This window comes from Pyxicephalus adspersus, chromosome 9 (genome assembly GCF_032062135.1).
Source record: "Pyxicephalus adspersus chromosome 9, UCB_Pads_2.0, whole genome shotgun sequence".
Classification (NCBI taxonomy): Eukaryota; Metazoa; Chordata; class Amphibia; order Anura; family Pyxicephalidae; genus Pyxicephalus; species Pyxicephalus adspersus.
Genome location: NC_092866.1, coordinates 18958640 through 18966183, shown reverse-complemented (window position 1 = coordinate 18966183; position 7544 = coordinate 18958640). Strand labels below are relative to the sequence as shown.

The window sequence follows — 7544 nt, the reverse complement described above, 5'->3', positions numbered from 1 at the left end:
AAACATTCCACCCAGATTAGCATTTTATAGTCCATACATTCATCACCTAACCACTAGAACCGGATACATTTAATGATTTTGGACAGCGGCACCTAAGCATACCAATGGATGCAACAGATGAAATACTAAACATAGTGCAAATTCTACGCAGACACACAATGTGCAAGTACGCTGCTATGAATGTGAGCGGTGGTGAAGATAATACAAGTCTGTCAACAGTTCTCTTTGCCTGACCTCAGAATCTAAAAATAAAACCCCTTTTTGGGGAACAGCAGACAGATAAGCTAGCCTACATATGGCAATGTGCGGTGCAGAAACCATAAATTATTCACCAGTGACCTGTTTAACACAGCTCTCCTCTGACTTCCATTGCAGAGGAGAACCACTTGTGTTCAGGACATTTATAAAAAAATTACAATAAATGCACAAAAAATAAATTGGTGAGACAATACTTAGATAAGTGTTACATAAAGCACAGCAGGTGTGATGCACTATATAAAAATAACTGGAAAGCACAATTGAAATTCCTCAAAAGAGATGTAAGATCTACACTGCACACACAAACCTAAAAAAGGCAAAGCAAAAAAAGCAACGACGATATGCCAATTACAGTAGCCCGAAGCAGTTGGGTTTTAGGTTACTGGACTGAAGACGGTGAAGGATAGATCGGTGCTGGGCTACTGCACTTGGTTCTTCATCTTTACTTTGTACCATCAAACTGAAATAGAAAGACCTTTACTAAATGAAATAGTGTAAAGAGCAGAGGTGATCCTACCAATTGCAGCCCAGTAAACAGCACAAAGCTAATAAAACTGATTGGAAACATTACTAATCTTTACACTATTAGTACAAATGTACCAACAAGTAAATAATTATCTGTCATGTGTATCAGCCAAGCATAAGCTGACCCAGACAATTATTTTCACAGGCACACATATGGTTACGGTTATGAAATAAGAGCACCCTACTTGTAGAGTTGTGAAACATGCATCAACTTAGCAAGTAACGGTTAAAAACTGTTATTATCTTTAGAGGGTCAGTCCATACAAAACTGATAACTCAAGGTGGTGTATAGTGAATATTACTGGCTTATTGGTGCATGGTATTATTGGCTTATTGGTCTATGGAATTTTTGGCTTAATGGTCTATGGTGAGTATTACTGGTTTATTTGTCTATGGTGAGTATTACTGGCTTAGTGGTATATGGTGTGTATTACTGATTTATAGGTCTATGGTGAGTATTACTGGCTTATTAGACTATAGTGAGTATTACTGGCTTATTGGTCAATGGTTTTTTTGGCTTATTGGTCTATATTACTGGCTTATTTTACCCCATGGAGAATCCATGAAGGGATCCCTACATTTGCCCCTTGCTATCAGTCTGACTCACATTACTGCATTCTCTCTAATGAAATAAGAAGTTAGGTAGTCCAGGGAATGGAGGTATAGAGAGGTGACCTCTAGGGTCACCTTCAAATATAAGATGCTGATAAGAATTTTAACCACCAGTATCTATCAAGAACTAAAAGGAACCAGTTTTGGGTAGACTGACCACTGCTACAGTAAAAGCAGCCATTTAGCAGGCTACGGCATGAAGTGCATGAGATTTAACAAGAACTAGCCATATCACTAGAACACAATACACATTATACCTCATGCCTTGTTAATCTGTGTTAGTGCAATGGTATATCGACAGGCAGGATGTTGGGTAAACCCACCAAATGGCTGCTTCAGATACTAAACAAACATTTATAAAAGTTACTTATGGGACATTAAGGACTTGCTCAGACGGAGGGTTTAACAAGCAGTTTCCCAGCATTTCACCTCTAGGAAAATGTGAAGGAACCACCAAACGCTTTAATTATCAGTGAAATGCAGGAGACCGGTTGAAAAGTCTTTATTTGCAGGCGTTTAGCAGGCAGTGCCATTGCGTTGTGGATTTGGAGGGTGATGAGATGCTACACGCAGTTTCTGATGGGTGCAAGGTAGCTCAACCACTTCCATAGACTTGAATGAAAATGCTTGCCAAACGCCTGAAAAGAAGCTTTTTAGGCATTTGGTGTTTGTAAGGAAGAAATACAAACAAATGACATATTTCCACTTCCTATCTAGCACCAGTTTCTAGACAAGATAACCACAACTCTATAAAACAAGACAATAAATGCCCAAAAAATGCCTACCCACCTGTAACTGCTCCACTGGTAAGTGGCTACCGTTATTACCGTCCACTTGAACAAGCCCAGAAATAAACACCTTGAGGTCTATTTTTGTTCTCACACAACTTTTTCTTAAGATTCACACATTATTAGGATCAAACTAGGAAAAAAGGGTGAATCCCAAGTAAAAGTTGGGTGAATCTAGCTCTTAAGGAACCCAGATAAAAGTAGAGAAGTCAGCAGGTTTCCTTGGTATACGTTAGGGATAATCCAGACCTGCTGAGAAGAATGGTAGACATCCAATAGATAGAAAAAATTGGTCACAATGGACCATTACAGACGAACAATTTGTACAGAGTGGTTGCCACAAATGAAAATATTCTCTTCCGTCACACCCTGAGCCATGGATGCTTACTGGTATACTCTCATCTTGAAAGGCAATGTGGCATTTCAAAAATAGTTTCCTTCAAAAATATATTGCATTTATGACCTTGACTATCCCTTCATCCTCTCCATGTGCCTGATGGCTCTGCTCGGTCTCCACTTGTTGCACATAAATAAATATAACCTTTGAGATCTTCCTATTTTCAAATAATGAATGCCTTGTTTCACTAGACTAAATATTACAATAGCATGTTACAGATCCTCAATATCCACCTCATTGACCTCTGGAGACTCCTTCTTGGTGGCCCATGGTACATGGAATACAAATCCGAAGACCAGCAGACCTTCTTGGGCCCTGTACGTTGCTAAATGAAGTGGATCCAAGCACTGTCGTACTCCTTGGGTGGAGATACCGTGGCCCTGTGACTTTTCACCTTGTAATTTGCACCGTCGTTGTTATCCCAGTACTCCGTACCGCAAACCCAATAACGAATGGCGAATTCCAGCATCCCTTCTTTATTCAACAGAGTTGGGCAAAGCAACTTAAACGAAAAGCGGTCCGTGAACCTGTCGCTAAACCCCCGTTGATAGCCAGCAGTCACTTCATTAGAGGTTTTCCAGGAATCCACAGTGTACCTGACCATTACTTCCTTCTCATAGGACAGGTTGAGGACTCTTAGGTCTCCACTGATGCTGAAAGGATCTGTATGCAAAGTTTCCAAGCAGACCTTGCGCTGTCTAACCAGTTCTAAAAAATCCGATCTGGTGACTGGGTTCGTAAAGAGGGGTTCCAGGTGGGCGGAGCCAGGAGCTGGACGGAATAGTAGCGTGCTAAGCTCAGCCCCTGCGGGGCACGCCTCCCTGCAGCGCAGCCCAGCAAGCACGTGATAGGGAACTCTGGGCATCTCCGCGTCACTAAAATGCCGAACTGAAGTGAGTTCAAGTCCCAAAGAATCTGCAAATCTCACCTCCTTCTTTCTAGGAGCCACCACTTCCAGGTGTCTCCGTTCAGCAGGGGTGGGGAGAGACTTGGCTCTTCTGCGTGCGGTCGGACTCTGCGGAACTATGTTGACCTCTCTTCCCCTGGTGATAGGTTTGCTGGGCTCTTTGTTCTTTTCCACAGCTTCCTCCCCCCCATCGTGGTTCTCCTCGTCCTCTGGGCTCTCTGGGCTTTCCCCATACAGCACAGCAGTGCAGCTGAAGTTGCGGGGTAGCAGGTGGCGATGGGTGGGCATGGTGTCCATACACCCCAGGCAGCTACTTGTGGTCTCCTCGGTGTCCCCACCACATGAAATGGGCTGTGTGTGTAGCAGAGCGGCAGGAAGATGCTGGGGCTGACGTGTCGTGACGCACATAACATCCCTGCAGGAACTACAAGCAGCGCTAGCAGAGGAGGAGGCGCTCAGCATCGTTCATATAACCCTTTGCGCACAGCGCTGGATGGAAGAGTGGCAGTGCCTAGCGTCAAAGCGTGCCCAGACCCCGAACTGCGCTCATTCCTGCTGTGCAACTGCAAGAAAGGGCTGTGCCATGTCTGCAGCAATCCTCATTCATACTGGAGCGTCACCTCCCTCCTCACTCCTCTCCCCTTCATCATTAACACTGGCATTGCCTGGGCTCCAATCATCAATGCTTGCAGGGAATACAACAACTGACTTCATCATTTTCTGAAGCACCCTGGGGATTAAAATACAACTGTCATCAGGGAAATATGGAAGCTGCATTGGCTGCTATACTCATGACATTGCTAATGGACTGCTTGTGGTTAGTGTTGGGGACTTTCCTCTGGGTTCTTCACTTCTCTCACATGACAGGTGCACTTTGTTGGAGAATCAACTAATCTGGTTTTCTCAGGATGAGATTGGGTTCCTCCTCATGCTATGATGCCAAGCTTAAAGATCAGGGCAAGGGACCCTGAATATGGTGTCCATTGCTTTGAGTACTACAGGTTGACATTCAAAAATCAGGCCATCGATTATTGTTATTAAACAGGATTTATATAGCGCCAACATATTGGGCAGCGCTGTACATTAAATCAATAATCCTGTTCGTTCAGATTTCATTTTCAAATTTACACTGGTATTTGGAGGTGCTGTTTTAAAGGCACTGTACTCTAGAATCAGCTGTTGGGTCTTGCTTGCACGTGCTTTCCTGCTTATACCTTTATTTGCTGCTGTATAGACCCAATATGGATTCAGCATCCATTTAAAGGACAGGTAGTTATTTTCTGTTGAATATAGACAGCATACAAATTCCAGAATTTTTCGAAAATCCGGCACTCCTCCGTTGCTGGATTTTTCTCACAGGACAGGTTGAGGACTCTTAGGTCTCCACTGATGCTGAAAGGATCTGTATGCAAAGTTTCCAAGCATACCTTGCGCTGTCTAACCAGTTCTAGAAAATCCGATCTGGTGACTGGGTCAACCTGTAGAGATTTTGGGCAGTAAATAGACTATGATGTCTATAGACACCAAATATAACACATGGCAAAGGGTCTGCCCATAGGGTGCTCAGTAAGTAGAACCCACAGACCTGAACTGACTGTGAGGACTGGGAAACTATTGAATGGTACTTCTATAACAGTGTTTCTCAAACTTTTTAACATTGCGGGAACCTCTTTTATAATTACTATATCCACAGTTCACAGAACATTAGTGTGGTTGTCAGTAAGAAGAATATGATAGCTAAAAAGATAATTGGTGTTAGTTAAATTGTCGTAAGAGTCATAAATGACTCAAGGAACCCCTAGCAACATTTGGGAGAACTGTAGGGTTCCATGGAACCCTGGTTTAGATACAATGTTCTATAGGGTGATACCAAGCAGAAAAGAGGACTAGTATAAAAATATATATGTACTACAAATGCTTACTCAGCTTGAGTCAGGGAGAAAATGGTGCCCACTAACCACCATGCTGGATCACTAAATAACCGTCATGATTGGCCATTGTTTTTTTAATAGGGTAGATGCAGTGTGGTGGCTCTTACTGGTCCTTCATGTTCTCCGGTGCTTGGTCAAAAACATTAACCTTTATTTTTCCATGTACAGTGTTTATATGCCCTTTTATTATTACTATTACTTATTAGGGTGAACTTGCCAGCAACCTTCCCTTCCTAGAATATCATATACTGGTTCAGGTTACTTCCAGGTTTCCAATTGCCATGTTGTCCAGGGTACAGAATCTCAAACCACCCCACCACTACTATATTTGTTTTGGATCCATCTACATGGCTGTGTATGAATGAATACAACACTATACCAACGTACAGCATCCTGTACCATGCCACCAACCCCACTCCCTATTTGTAACCACAGAATTAAATAAGAGGTAGGTTATTGATGCAAAATATGGGACGTCAATATGGGACTCAACTGAGGTTGAGGGAAAAAAACGAGACCCAGCAGTCACATGACCACTGATAACATATTGATAGAAAAGAGATTTTTAGCCTATAGGCCAAATTTAAGCAATGGCTAAGCTTTGTTACTAGTATTTCATAGCGTGTGACCTTACAGATTCTTCCACACAGTCGTTACATTATCATTGTCCCATTCTTATAATGAATCTGTCCAATTATCACCAACCAGGGCCCTGGGCAAATATATAGAGGGGTGCCCAAATGTACAGCATTTCAGGTCTTCGCACCCCCTGGCATTCTGGTATTTGGGGTTTCGGTGAAGGTAGGGATCATAGGCAAATGCCACATTTGCACCCTTACCATCCCCCTTTAGCCAGAAGTGTCACCAGCAATACTTACATCAGATACCCCTAGCCAAACTTGCATAAAATGTCTGCATAGTTTATGTGTACAGCTAACAAGAATTCTTTGGATGAGTCATTGCACATTGTATAGCAGTAGCTCATTTTGCCTGCTACCAACCATACAAGTCTGCGTCTCTTGAAAGGCTTCATTTAATTAAGCAACTTTGCATCTTAAGGGTTTTCTTTGTCTCTGGTGAGATGATTATTAGCTCAGATAATTAAACCATTACCAAGCACTTGTTTGCAGGGTATTCTACAAAATGTATTGAGATAGAGGTGATGCTTGTAAAGACACAGGTCCTGCATCAGATATGCTGCAAATTGTCCAAATCCTTTCTGTATCTACTCTAAAGACATTGCATGTATTCACCATGTACAGAGACATTGCATAGACTGAATAAAATGATGATTTGGTAAAGACTGAAGATAGGAAAGGGTTAATCTTGCAGGCTTCTTTTCTGATCACCATCAGTGTTAAGCCAGCTGTTCACAACTCTCCAAAATCTCTTCTCTTTCCTAAGCTTCCATTTATAGAAATGAGTGTAAATATTTGCACCTATGGAATCGGCTATCTCTTCAAGTTAGGGGAATTGGTACCTTCAGAGAAAAACCTCATGCACCATGGCGCACAACACTTGTCTGTAGTCATTAATTCCATGTGACAAGGAAGCAAACTGACTGATGAAACTGAAAAAAAAAATTTGCATTCTCTCTGATGTATTTTAACCCTCTCTAGATACAGAAGTGCGTTCATTGTTCCTGGTGAGTTATCCTTGGAGATGAAGCTCAGAGATAATGCTAGAAATATCCCCATGGCTGTAGATGTTGCAGAGGGATTTGCAATGTTTTTAGCTGAAAGGCTATATAAGCTCTTACAATGAACTTTTCCTACTTCTGTTCTGTTGTTTAATGTTTTGGTATATCTGCTTTATTAGAATTTTTTCTAAATTCAGTTCTGTTCTGTGTTTTCTGAATTCTTCCTGTGTAATAAAGTGGTTGTTTAGACATCCTTGTTGTTACATTGCTTTTATGTTGTAGAGATCTGACAGTAATGCTGACCACACGCTAATTGATGTTTCATATGGAATCTTCATTAGATTCAATATAAATCTAATTCATAATATATTAGTAAATAGGGCATTCTGGATTGATGTTTGATCAATATCCATATTGAGAAGAGTCCTATAAGGGGGGATATGATCACCCTGTGTAAATATATAAATGGTCCATATAGAGAACTCTC

At 41.7% G+C, this 7544-nt stretch overlaps 1 pseudogene; it reads right to left on the bottom strand.

Moving 5' to 3' along the window:
• Positions 1-362: 362 nt before the first annotated feature.
• On the bottom strand, positions 363-5536 carry LOC140338486 (protein phosphatase 1 regulatory subunit 3D-like; annotated as a pseudogene).
• Between the last annotated feature and the right edge of the window lie 2008 nt (positions 5537-7544).